This window comes from Moschus berezovskii, chromosome 17 (genome assembly GCF_049115385.1).
Source record: "Moschus berezovskii isolate FMDL1 chromosome 17, NW_MosBer_1.0, whole genome shotgun sequence".
NCBI classification, from domain to species: Eukaryota; Metazoa; Chordata; class Mammalia; order Artiodactyla; family Moschidae; genus Moschus; species Moschus berezovskii.
The window spans coordinates 1,763,355-1,777,054 of NC_142476.1; positions in this window are offsets into that span (position 1 = coordinate 1,763,355).

Consider the following 13,700-nt stretch of genomic DNA (forward strand, 5'->3'; position numbering starts at 1 on the left):
ACTCAACTTTAGATGAGACCCTATTCCCATTCCACACCTCGAGAGTTATCCAAATGTTCGCATACCAAAATGAAAGGAGACCTGATTTCGCAGGGACTACACGAGCTAGTTCCTGAGGTCCATGTCGCATCTCGAGCAGGACCCCAAGCTTCCCGCCCCAACTCGAGAAATACCACAAGATTGAGCACTCAAGGAGAGATGAGGAAAATTTCTCCTGCAGAGTCTCAAGAGAAATCCCACATTTCCTCTTGAAAGGCGAAGGTGTACTTGACACCCTTGAGCAACTCAAGACATTCCCTGACATGCCTGTCCCCACTTGAGAGGAGAACACAATTTATGGACTCAACTTCAGATGAGGCCCTATTCCCATTCCACCCCTCAAGAGTAATCCTGATGTTCCCCTACCAAAATGAAAGGAGACCTGACTTCGCAGGGACTATACGAGAGAGTTCCTGAGGTCCCTGTGGAAATTAGAGAAGGATCCCAAGCTTTCTGCCGCAGCGCGATAAAACCGCAAGATTCTGCACTTAAAGTGAGATGAGGAAAATTTCCCCTGCAGACTTTCAAGAGAAATCCCACATTCCCGCTTGAAACGCGATCGGGTACTTGACACACTTGATGTGACTCAAGACATTCCCTGACATAGCTGTCCCCACTTGAGAGGTGAACACAATTTATTGACTCAAATTTAGATGAGGCCCTATTCCCATTCCACGCCTCAAGAGAAATCCCGATGTTCCCCTACCAAAACGAAACGAGACCTGTCTTCCCAGGGACCATAGGAGCGAGTTCCTGAAGTCTCTGTCGCTCCAAGCTTCCAGCCTCAACTCGAGAAAAACCACAAATTCTCCAATCAAGGTTAGATGAGGAAATTTTCCCCTGCAGAGTCTCAAGAGAAATACCACATTCCTGCTTGAAACGCGAACGGGTACTTGAGAACCTTGATGCGACTCAAGACATACCCTGACATATCTGACCCGACTTGAGAGGAGAATACTATTTAAGGACTCAGCTTTTGATGAGGGTTTGTTCCCATTCCACGCCTCGAGAGTAATCCCTATATTCCCCTACAAAAACGAAAGGAGACCTGACTTCGCAGGGACTACACAAGCGAGTTCCTGAGGTCCTTGTGGAAATTAGAAAAGGATCCCAAGCTTCCCGCCACCACTCGATAAAACCACAAGATTCTGCATTTAAAATGAGATGAGGAAAATTTCCTCTGCAGAGTTTCAAGAGAAATCCCACATTCCCGCTTGAAACGCGAATGGGTATTGACACCCTTGATGCGACTCAAGACATTCCCTGACATAGCTGTCCCGACTTGAGAACAGAATTAGTGGACTCAACTATAGATGAGGCCGTGTTCCCTTTCCACGCCTCGAGAGTAATCCCAAAGATCCCCTCACATAAAGAAAGGAGACCTGACCTCCCAGGGACTACACAAGCGAGTTCCTGATGTCCTTGTGGAAATTAGAGAAGAACCCCAAGCTTTCCGCCAAAACTCGATAAAACCACAAGATTCTGCACTTAAAGTGAGATGAGGAAAATTTCCCCTGCAGAGTTTCAAGAGAAATCCCAATTCCCTTTCGAAACGCGAATGGGTACTTGACAGCCTTCATGAGACTAAAGAGATTCCCTGACATAGCTCTCCGTACTTGAGAGGAGAACACAGTTTTTGGACTCAACTTTAGATAAGGCCCTAATCCCATTCCATGCCTCGAAAGTAATCCCGATGTTCCCCTAGCAAAAATAAAGGAGACCTGACACCCAAGGGACTACACGATGGAGTTCCTGAGTTCCCCATCGCAACTCGAGAAGGACCCCAAACGTCCCGCGGCAACTCGAGAAATACCAGAAGATTCTGCACTCAAGGTGAGATGAGGAAAATTTCCCCTGCAGAGTCTCAAGAGAAATCCCACATTCCCACTAGAAACACCAACGGGTACTTGACACCCTTGATGTGACTCAATACATTCCCTGACATAGCTATACCCACTTGAGGGTAGAACACAATTTATGGACTGAACTTTAGATGAGGCACTATTCGCATTCCACGCCTCGAGAGTATTGCCGATTTTCCCCTACCATAATGAACGGAGACTTGACTTCGCAAGGAGTATAAGAGCGAGTTCCTGAGGTCCCTGTGAAAATTCGGAAAGGATCCCAAGCTTCCCGCCGCAACTCGATAAAACCACATAATTCTGCACTTAAAGTGAGATGAAGAAAATTTCCCTTTCAGAGGTTCAAGAGAAATCCCACATTCCTGCTTGAAATGTGAACGGGTACTTGACACCCTTGATGCGACTCAATACATTCCCTGACATAGCTGTCTCCACTTGAGAGGAGAACAGAATTTATGGACTCAACTTTAGATGAGGCCCTGTTCCCATTCCACACCTGGAGAGTAATCCCGATGTTCCCTTACCAAAGCGAAAGGAGAACTGACTTGCAAGGGAGTACACGAGTGAGTTCCTGAGGTACCCGTCGCAAATCGAGAAGAACTCCAAGCTTCCGACGCAACTGGATAAAACCACAGATTCTGCACTTAAAGTGAAATGAGGATAATTTCCCTGCAAAGTCTCAAGAGAAATCTCATATTACCCCTTGAAACGCGAAAGTGTATTTCACACCCTTGATGCGATTCAAGACATTCCCTGATATCGCTGTCACAACTTGAGAAGAGAACACAATTTATAGACTCAACTTTAGATGAGGCCTTATTCCCATTCCACGCCTCGAGAGTAATCCCGATGTTCCCCTTCCAAAACGAAAGGAGACCTGACTTCTCAGGGAGTACTAAAACGAGTTCATGAGGTCCCTGTCGCAACTCAAGAAGGACCCCAAGCTTCCCGCCGTAAATAGAGAAAAAAGACAAGATTCTGCACTCAAGGTGAGATGAGGAAAATTTCCCCTAGAGAGTCTCAGGAGAAATCCCACATTACCGCTTGAAACGAGAAAGGGTACTTGACACCCTTGATGCGACATTCCCTGACATAGCTGTCCCCACTTGAGAGGAGAACAAAATTTATGGACTCAACTTTAGATGAGGCCCTATTCCCATTCCGCGCCTCGAGAGCAATCCCGATGTACCCCTACCAAAACGAAAGGAAACCTGACTTTCCAGGGACTACACGACCGAGTTCCTGAAGTTCCTGTCGCAACTCGATAAGGATCCAAAGCTTCCCACCACAACTCGAGAAAAACGACAAAATTCTGCACTCAAGGTGAGATGAGGAAAATTTCCCCTGCAGATTCTCAAGAGAAATCCCACATTCCCGCTTGAAACGCGAACGGGTACTTGACACCCTTTATGCGACTCAAGACATTCACTGACATAACTGTCCAAACTTGAGAAGAGAACACAATTTATGGACTCAACTTTAGATGAGGCCCTATTCCCAATCCACCCCTCGAAGGTAATCCCTTTGTTCCCCTACCAAAAGGAAAGGAGACCTGACTTCTCAGGGACTACACCAGCGAGTACCTGACGTCCCTGTCGCAACTCGTGAAGGATCCCAAGCTTCCCGCCTCAACTCGAGAAAAACGACATGATTCTGCACTCAAGGTGAGATGAGGAAAATTTCCCCTGCAGAGTCTCAAGAGAAATCACACATTCCCCCTTGAAACGCGAACGGGTACTTGACACCCTTTATGCGACTCAAGACATTCCCTGACATACCTATCCACACTAAGAGGAGAACACAATTAATGGACTCAAATTAGATAAGAACCGATTCCCATTCCACACCTGGAAGGTAATCGCGATGTTCACCAACCAAAAGGAAAGGAGATGTGACTTCCCAGGCATTACACGAGCGAGTTCCTGAGGTCCCTGTTGCAACTCGAGAAGGACCCCAAGCTTCCCGCCGCAACTCGAGGAAAACCACAAGATTCTGCACTCAAGGTGAAAGGAGGAAAATTTCCCCTGCAGAGTCTCAAAAGATATCCCACATTTCCGCATGAGACGCGAACATGTTCATGACAACCTTTATGCGACTCAAGACATTCACTGACAAACCTGTCCCCACTTAAGAGGCGAAAACAATTTATGGACTCAAGTTTAGATGAGGCCCTATTCCCACTCCATGCCTTGAGAGTAATACCAATATTCCCCTACCAAAATGAAACGAGACCTGATTTCCCAGGGAATACTAGAGCGAGTTCCTGAGGTCCCTGTCGCAACTCGAGAAGGACCCCAAGCTTCACGCCGCAACTCCAGAAATAACACAAGATTTTGCAGTCCAGGTGAGATGAGGAAAATTTCCCCTGCAGAGTCTCAAGAGAAATCCCACATTCCCGCTTGAAACGCTATGGGTATTTGACACCCTTTATGCGAATCAAGACATTCCCTGACAAAGTTGTCCCAACTTGAGAGGTGAACACACTTTATGGACTCAACTTTAGATGAGGACCTATTCCCATTCCACACCTCGAGAGTAATCCCGATGTTCCCCTACCAAAATGAAAGGAGACCTGATTTCCCTGGGACAATACGAGCGAGTTCCTGAGGTCCCTGTCGCAACTCATGAAGGACCCCAAGCTTCCCGCAGCATCCTGAGAAAAACCACAAGATTTTGCACTCCAGATGTGATGAGGAAAATTTCCCCTGCAGAGGCTCAATAGAAATCCCACATTCTCGTTTGAACACGAACGGGTACTTGACAACCTTTATGCGACTCAAGACATTCCCTGACATAACTATCCCCACTAAGAGCAGAACAAAATTTATGGACTCAACTTTAGATGAGGCCCTATTCCCATTCCCGGCCTCGAGAGTAATCCCTATGTTGGCCTAACAAAACGAAAGGAGACCTGACTTCCCAGGGAGTACACGAGCGAGTTCCTGAGGTCCCTGTGAGTTCCTGAGGTCCCTGTAGCAACTCAAGAAGGACCCCAAGCTTCCAGCTGCAACTGGGGAGAAATCACAAGATTCTTCACTCAAGGTGTAATGAGGAAGTTTTCCCTGCAGAGTCTCAAGAGAAATCCCACATTCCTGCTTGAAACGCGAACAGGTCCTTATCACCCTTTATGCGACTCAAGGCATTCCCTGACATAGCTGTCCCCACTTGAGAGGAGAACACAGTTTCTGGACTCAACTTTAGATGAGACCCTATTCCCATTCCACGCCTCGAGAGTAATTAAGATGTTCCCCTAAAAAAACGAAAGGAGACCTGACTTCCAAGGGACTACACGCGTGAGTTCCTGATATCCCTGTCACAACTAGAGAAGGACCCCAGCTTCCCACAGCAACTCGAGATAAACCACAAGATTCTGCACTCAAGGTGAGATGAGGACAATTTTCCCTGCAGAGTCTCAAGAGAAATCCCACCTTCCTGCTTGAAACTGGAACGCGTACTTGACAGCCTATATGGGACTCAAAACATTCCCTGACATAACTATCCCCACTTGAGAGGAGAAAACAATTGATGGACTCAACTTTAGATGAGGCCCTAATCCCATCCACGCCTCAAAGGTAATCCCGATGTTCCCTACCAAAACGAAAGGAAACCTGACTTCCCAGGGACTACACAAACGAGTTCCTGAGGTTCCTGTAGCAATTCCAGAAAGACCCCGAGCTTCCCGCCGCAACTCGAGGAAAACCACAAAATTCTGCACTCAAGGAGAGATGAGGAAAATTTCCCCTGCAGAGGCTCAAGAGAAATCCCACATTCCCGATTGAACGCGAACGGGTACTTGTCACACTTTATGCGACTCAAGACATTCCCTGACATAACTATCCCCACTAAGAGGAGAACAAAATTTATAGACTGAACTTTAGATGAGAACCGATTCGCATTCCATGCCTCAAAGGTAATACCAATGTTCCCATACAAAAACGAAAGTAGACCTGACTCCCAGGGACTACACGACCGAGTTCCTGAAGTCCTTGTCGCAACTTGAGAAGGACCCCAAGCTTCCCGCCCCAATTCGAGAAAAACCACAAGATTCTGCACTCGACTTGAGATGAGGAAAATTTCCCCTCAGAGTCTCAATAGAAATCCCACATTCCCGCTTGAAACGCAAACGTGTACTTGATACCATTTATGCAAAGCAAGACATTCCCTGACACAGCTGTCCCCACTAGAGAGGAGAACACAGTTTATCTACTCAACATTAGATGAGGCCCTATTCCCATTCCACGCCTCGAGAGTAATCCCGATGTTGCCCTACCAAAACGAAAGGAGACCTGATTTTCCAGGGACTACACGAGCGAGTTCCTGAGGTCCCTGTTGCAACTCGAGAAGGACCCCAAGCTTCCTGCCTCAACTCGAGAAAATCCATAATATTTTGCTCTCAAGGTGAGATGAGGAATATTTCCCCTGCAGAGTCTCAAGAGAAATCCCACATTCCCGCTTGAAACGCGAATGGTTACTTGACACCCTTGATGCGAATCAAGACATTCCCTGACATAGCTGTCCCCACTGACAGAAGTACACAATTTATGGACTCAATTTTAGTGAGGCCCTATTTCCATTCCACGCCTCAAGAGTAATCCCGATGTTCCCCAGAAAAACTAAATGAGACCTGACTTCCCAGGGACTACACGCGCAGGTTCCTGAGGTCCCTGTCACAACTCGAGGAGGACCACAAGCTTCCCGCCGCACATCGAAAAAAACCGCAAGATTCTGCACTCAAATTGAGATGAGGAAAATTTTCCCTGCAGAGTCACAAGAGAAATCCCACATTCCCACTTGAAACGCGAACGGTTACTTGACACCCTTGATGCGAATCAAGACATTCCCTGACATAGCTGTCCCCATTGACAGAAGTACACAATTTATGGACTCAATTTTAGTGAGGCCCTATTTCCATTCCACACCTCGAGAGTAATCCCGATGTTCCCCTAATAAAACGAAATGAGACCTGCCTTCCCAGGGACTACACGCGCAAGTTCCTGAGGTCCCTGTCACAACTCGAGGAGGACCACAAGCTTCCCGCCGCAAATCGAAAAAAACCACAAGATTCTGCACTCAAATTGAGATGAGAAAAATTTCCCCTGCAGAGTCACAAGAGAAATCCCACATTCCCGCTTGAAAAACAAACAGGTACCTGACACCCTTTATGCGACTCAAGACATTCACTGACATAACTGTCCCCACTTGAGAGGAGAACACAATTTATGGACTCAAATTTAGATGAGGCCCTATTCCCATTCCAAGCCTCGAGTGTAATCCCGATGTTCCCATACCATAACGAAAGGAAACGTGACTTCTAATGGACTTCACGACTGAGTTCCTGAGGTCCCTCACGCAACTCGAGAAGGACCCCAAGCTTCCCACGGCAACTCGAGAAAAACCAAAAGATTCTGCAGTCAAGGTGAGATGAGGAACATTTCCCCTGCAGAGTCTCAAGAGAAATACCACTCAGTCCCTCACGACTGAGTTCCTGAGGTCCCTGTTGCAAGCCGAGAAGGACCACAAGCTTCCCGCCCCAACTCGAGAAAAACCTCAAGATTCTGCATTTAAGGTGAGATGACGAAATTTTCCCCTGAAGAGTCTCAAGAGAAATCCCACATTCCCGCCTGAACCGCTACCGGGTACTTGACACCCTTTATACGAATCAAGACATTCTCTGACATTGTTGTCCCCACTTGAGAGGAGAACACAATTTATTGACTCAACTTTAGATGAGCCCCTATTCCTTTCCACGCCTCGAGAGTAATCCCAATGTTTTCCATCCAAAACAAAAGAAAACCTGACCTCCCAGGGACTACAAGAAAGAGTTCCTGAGGTCCTATCACATGTTGAGAAGGACCCCAAGCTTCGCGCCCCATCCTGAGAAAAACCAGAAGATTCTGCACTCAAGGTGAGATGAGGAAAATTTCCCCTGCAGAGGCTCAAGAGAAATCCCACATTCCCTCTTGAAACGCGAACGGGTACTTGACACGCTTTATGCGACTCAAGACATTCCCTGATATAGATGTCCCCACTTGAGTGGAGAACACAGTTTATTGACTCAACTTTAGATGAGCCCCTATTCCTTTCCACGCCTCGAGAGTAATCCCGATGTTGCCCTACCAAAACGAAAGGAGACCTGATTTTCCAGGGACTACACGAGTGAGTTCCTGAGGTCCCTGTCGCAACTCGAGAAGGACCCCAAGCTTCCTGCCGCAACTCGAGAAAAACCACAATATTTTGCTCTCAAGGTGAGATGAGGAATATTTCCCCTGCAGAGTCTCAAGAGAAATCCCACATTCCCGTTGAAACGTGAACGGTTACTTGACACCCTTGATGCGAATCAAGACATTCCCTGACATAGCTGTCCCCATTTGAGAGGAGAACACAATTAATGGACTCAACTTTAGATGAGGCCCTATTTCCATTCCACGCCTCGAGAGTAATCCCGATGTTCCCCTAACCAACCGAAATGAGACCTGACTTCCCAGGGACTACACGAGCGAGTCCCTGAGGTCCCTGTCACAATTCGAGAAGGAACACAAGCTTCCCGCCGCAAATTGAAAAAAACCACAAGATTCTGCACTCAAATTGAGATGAGGTAAATTTCCCCTGAAGAGTCTAAAGAGAAATTCCACGTTCATGCATGAAACACGCATCGGTACTTGAAACCCTTTATATCTATTCAACACATTCCCTGACATACCGGTCCCTACTTCAGAGGAGAACACAATTTATGGACTCAAATTTAGATGAGGTCCTATTCCCATTTCAGGCCTTGAGAGTAAACCCGATGCTCCACTACCAAAATGAAAGGATACCTGACTTCCCAAGGACTATATGACCGAGTTCCTGAGGTCATGGTCGCAACTCAAAAGGACCCCAACCTTCCCTTCTCATCCTGAGAAAAACCACAAGATTCTGCACTCAAGGTGAGATGAGGAAAATTTCCCCTGCAGAGTCTCAAAAAAAATCCCACATTCCCGCTTGAAACGCGAACGGGTACTTAAAACCTTGATGCTACTCAAGACATTCCCTGACATAGCTGTCCCCACTTGAGAGGAGAACACAGTTTATGGACTCAACTTTAGATGAGGCGCTATTCCCATTTCATGCCTTGAGAGTAATTCCTATGTGCCTCTACCAAAAGGAAAGCAGACCTGACTTCCATAGGACTACACAGTGAGTTCCTGAGGTCCCTGTCGCAAGCCGAGAAGGACCACAAGCTTCCCGCCGCAACTCGAGAAAAACCTCAAGATTCTGCTCTCAAGGTGAGATGATGAAATTTTCCCCTGCAGAGTCTCATGAGAAATCCCACATTCCTGCCTGAAACGCGACAGGGAACTTGACACCCTTTATGCAAATCACGACATTCCCTGACATAGCTGTCCATACTTGAGAGGAGAACACAATTTATGAACACAACTATTGATGAGGCCCTTTTCCCTTTTCATGCATTGAGAGTAATCCCGATGTTCCTCTACCAAAACGAAAGGAGACTTAACTTCCCAGGGACTACAGGAGCGAATTCTTGAGGTCCATGTGGAACTCGAGAAGGACCCCAAACTTCCTGCCGCAACTCGAGAAAAACCACAAGATTCTACACTCAAGGTGAGATGAGGAAAATTTCCCCTGCAGAGTCTCTAGAGAAATCCCACATTCCCTCTTGAAACGCGAACGGGTACTTGACACGCTTTATGCTACTCAAGACATTCCCTGACATAGCTGTCCCCACTTGAGAGGAGAACACATTTATTGACTCAACTTTAGATGAACCCCTATTCCTTTCCATGCCTCGAGAGTAATCCCGATGTTCCCCAACCAAAAGGAAAGAAGACCTGATTTTCCAGGGACTACAAGAACGAATTCCTGAGGTTCCTTTCACATCTCGAGAAGGAATCCAAGCATCCTGCTGCAACTCGAGGAAAACCACAATATTTTGCTCTCAAGGTGAGATGAGGAATATTTCCCCTGCAGAGTCTCAAGAGAAATCCCACATTTCCGCTTGAAACGCGAACGGGTACTTGACACCCGTGATGAGACTCAAAACGTTCCCTGACATATCTGTCCCTACTTGGGAAGAGAACACAATTTATGGACTCAACTTTAGATGAGGCCCTATTCCCTTTTCACGCCTTGAGAGTAATCCCGATGTTCCCCTACCAAAAGGAAAGGAGACCTGACCTCCCAGGGACTACAAGAACGAGTTCCTGAGGTCCCTGTCGCAACTCGAGAAGAACCCCAAGCTTCATGCCGAACTCGCTAAAAACCACAAGACTCTGCACTCAAGGTGAGATGAGGAAAAGTTCCCCTGCAGAGTCTCAAGAGAAATCCCACATTCCCGCTTAAAACGCGAACGGGTACTTGACACCCTTGATGTGACTCAAGACATTCCTTGACATAACTGTGCCCTCCTGAGAGGAGAACACAATTTATAGACTCAAATTTAAATGAAGCCCTATGCCATTTTCACGCCTTGAGAGTAATCCCTATGTTCCCCTACCAAAACGAAAGGAGAGCTGACCTCCCAGTGACTACACGAACGAGTTCCTGAGGTCCCTTTCGCAACTCGAGAAGGCCCTCAAGCTTCCCTCCGAACTCGAGAAAAACCACAAGATTCTGCACTCAAGGTGAGATGAGGAAAATTTCCCCTGCAGAGTCTCAAGAGAAATCCCACATTCATGCTTGAAACGCGAACGGGTACTTGACAGCTTTTATGCGACACAAGATATTCCCTGACATAGCTGTACCCACTTGAGAGGAGAACACAGTTTATGGACTCAACTTTTGATGAGGCCCTATTCCCATTTCATGCCTTGAGAGTAATCTCTATGTGCCCCTACCAAAAAGAAAGCAGACCTGACTTCCATGGGACTACACGAGCGAGTTCCTGAGGTCCCTGTCGCAAGCCAAGAAGGACCACAAGCTTCCCGCCGCAACTCGAGAAAAACCTCAAGATTCTGCATTCAAGGTGAGATGACGAAATTTTCTCCTGCAGAGTCTCAAGAGAAATCCCACATTCCCGCCTGAACCGCGACCAGGTACTTGACACCCTTCATGCGAATCAAGACATTCCCTGACATAGCTGTCCATACTTGAGAGGAGAACACAATTTATGGACACAACTTTAGATGAAGCCCTATTCCCTTTTTACGTATTGAGAGTAATCCCGATGTTCCTCTACCAAAACGAAAGGAGAACTGACTTCCCATTGACTACACATGGGAATTCCTGAGGCTATGTCGCAACTCGAGAAGGACCCCAAGCTTCCCCCCCATCCTGAAAATAGCCACAAGATTTTGCACTCAAGGTGAGATGAGGAATATTTCCCCTGCAGCGTCTCAAGAGAAATCCCACATTCCCACTAGAAACGCGAACGGGTGCTTGACACCCTTTATGCGACTCAAGATATTCCCTGACATAGCTGTCCCCATTTGAGAGGAGAACACATTTTATGCACACCACTTTAGATGAGGCCCTATTCTCATTCCATGCCTCGAGAGTAATCCCGATGTTCCCCTATCAAAACGAAAGGAGACCTGACTTCCCAGGGACTACACGAGCGAGTTCCTGATGTCCCCGTTGCAAATCGAGAAGTCACCCAAGTTTTCCGCCGCAACTCGATAAATAACACAAGCTTCTGCAGTCAAGGTGAGTTGAGGAAATTTTCCCTGCAGAGTCTCAGGAGAAATCCCACATTCCAGCTTAAACTCGAACGGGTATTTGACACAATTTCTGCGTCACAAAAAGGACCCTTACTAAGCCGTCCCCACTGGAGAGGAGCACACAATTAACGGACTCAACACAAGATAGACACAAATAACATTCCACGCCATGAGTGTAATCCCGAGTTTCCCCTTCCAACACGATTTTTTAAGACCTGACGTTCCTGATAACAGCGAGTTCCTGAGGTCACCCTCTCATCTCGAGAAGGAGTCCAAGCTTCCCGCCAAAACTCGAGAAAGACCACAAGATTCTGCACTCAGGTTGAGTTGAGGAAAATTTCCCATGCAGAGTCTCAAGAGAAATCCCACATTCCCGCTTGAAACTCAAGCCAGGAATTGATACATTATATGCGACCCAAGACATTCCTTAACATAGCTGTCCCCACTGGAGAGGAGAACACAATTAATGGACTCAATTTTAGATGAGGCCCTTTTCCCATTCTACGCCTTCAGTGTAATCCTGAAGCTCTCTGGGCAGCAAGAAAGGTGACCTGACCTCCCTGAAGTAAATAGAGCTAGGTTCTGAGGTCGCTGTCGCAACTCGAGAGGGACTACAAGCTTCCCCCTGCAACTCGAGAAAAACCACAAGATTTCCCCATCAATGAGAAACTATGAAATTTTCTCCTGCAGAGTCTCCAGAGTAATCCCACATTCCCGCTTCAAACCCGAACAAGTACTTGACACTGTTTCTGCCACACAAAAAGAACCCTGACTAATCCATCCCCACTAGAGAGGAGCACACAATTAACGGACTCAACACAAGATGAGACCCAAATCACATCCCACACTTCGAGAGTAATCCCGAAGTACCCTTTCCAAAAGGAAAGGAGACCTGAATTCCCTGGGGAACACGAGCGAGTTACTGAGGTCCCCGTATGAGCTCGAGAAAGACGCCAAACTTCCCGCCACAACTCGAGAAAAACTACAAGATTCTGCACTCAAGGTGAGATGAGGAAAATTTCCCCTACAGAGTCTCAAGAGATATCCCACATTCCTGCTTGAAACTCGAATGGGTACTTGACACCCTTTATGCAACTCAAGACATTTACTGACAGAGCTGTCCCCACTTGAGAGAAGAACACAATTTATGGACTCAACTTTAGATGAGGTCCTATTCCCATTCCACGCTTCGAGAGTAATCCCGAAGTTCCCCTACCAAAAATGAAAGGAGTCCTGACTTCCCAGGGACTACACGAGTGAGTTCCTGAGATCCCTGTCGCAATCCGAAAGGGACCCCAAGCTTCCAGCCACAACTCGAGAGAAACCAAAAGATAGCTCCCTCAATGCGAGATGAGGAACATTTCTGCTGCAGAGTCTCATAGGAAATCACACATTCCAGCTTGAAACCCGGAAGGGTACTTGAAACACTTTCTGCGAGACAAAAAGATCCCTGACTAAGCAGTCCCCACTGAGAGGAGCACACAATTAACGGACTCAAGAAAAGATTAGACCCAAATCAAATTCCATGCCACCAGCAGAATCCGAGGTTAACCTTCCAACACCATTGGAGACTTGACTCACTGGGACAACACGAGCGATTTCCTGAGGTACCCGTCACAACTTGAGAAGGACTCCAAGCTTCCTGCCACAATTCGAGAAAAACCACAATATTCTGCACACAAGGTTTGATGAGGAAAATTACCCATATAGAGTCTCAAGAGAAATCCCACATTCCCGCTTGAAACACGAACTGAGACTTGACACCCTATATGCGACCCAAGACATTCCTTGACATAGTTGTCTCCACTGCAGAGGAGGACACACTTTATGGACTCAATTTTACATGAGACTCTGTTCACATTCTCCGCCTCCAGTGTAGGCCCGAAGCTCTCCTTGCAACAAGAAAGGTGACCTCTGTGAAGTAAAAAGAGCTTGGTTCTGAGGTTACTGTCGCAACTCGAGAGGGATTCCAAGCTTCCCACCACAACTCGATACAAAACACTAGATTCCCTCATCAATGCGAGATGAGGAATTTTCTGCTGCATAGTCTCAAAGCAAATCCCACATACCTGCTTGAAACTCGAACGGGTAATTGACACCATTTCTGCAACCATAAAAGTCCCCTGCCTAAGCCGTCCCT